The sequence below is a fragment of the Prinia subflava genome, unplaced genomic scaffold (assembly GCF_021018805.1).
Source record: "Prinia subflava isolate CZ2003 ecotype Zambia unplaced genomic scaffold, Cam_Psub_1.2 scaffold_171_NEW, whole genome shotgun sequence".
Classification (NCBI taxonomy): Eukaryota; Metazoa; Chordata; class Aves; order Passeriformes; family Cisticolidae; genus Prinia; species Prinia subflava.
In genome coordinates, this window is record NW_026960693.1 from 17,201 (window position 1) to 18,272 (window position 1,072).

Consider the following 1,072-nt stretch of genomic DNA (forward strand, 5'->3'; position numbering starts at 1 on the left):
CTCGGGCTGCTTTTGGAGTGCCAAATGTCTCCCACAATCTGACATCAGGAACATGGCCAGGTGAGTTTAGTTTCCCATGGAAAAGGGCCACCGTTCATGTCCACCACCCTCATCCTGCCTCATCCGGCCACATCGGCTTCGGCCTGCAAAAATGCCGTGACATTCAAGATTTCTCCCAGATGCAAGATGCCACATTTTGGATCTCGGGCTGCTTTTGGAGTGCCAAATGTCTCCCACAATCTGACATCAGGAACATGGCCAGGTGAGTTTAGTTTCCCATGGAAAAGGGCCACCATTCATGTCCACCACCCTCATCCTGCCCCATCCGGCCACATCGGCTTCGGCCTGCAAAAATGCCGTGACATTCAAGATTTCTCCCAGATGCAAGATGCCACATTTTGGAACTCGGGCTGCTTTTGGAGTGCCAAATGTCTCCCACAATCTGACATCAGGAACATGGCCAGGTGAGTTTAGTTTCCCATGGAAAAGGGCCACCGTTCGTGTCCAACACCCTCATCCGGCCACATCGGCTTCAGCCTGCAAAAATGCCGTGACATTCAAGATTTCTCCCAGATGCAAGATGCCACATTTTGGAACTCGGGCTGCTTTTGGAGTGCCAAATGTCTCCCACAATCTGACACCAGGAACAAGGCCAAGTGAGTTTAGTTTCCCATGGAAAAGGGCCACCGTTCATGTCCACCACCCTCATCCTGCCTCATCCGGCCACATCGGCTTCGGCCTGCAAAAATGCCGTGACATTCAAGATTTCTCCCAGATGCAAGATGCCACATTTTGGAACTCGGGCTGCTTTTGGAGTGCCAAATGTCTCCCACAATCTGACATCAGGAACATGGCCAGGTGAGTTTAGTTTCCCATGGAAAAGGGCCACCGTTCGTGTCCAACACCCTCATCCGGCCACATCGTCTTCGGCCTGCAAAAATGCCGTGACATTCAAGATTTCTCCCAGATGCAAGATGCCACATTTGGAACTCGGGCTGCTTTTGGAGTGCCAAATGTCTCCCACAATCTGACATCAGGAACATGGCCAAGTGAGTTTAGTTTCCCATGGAAA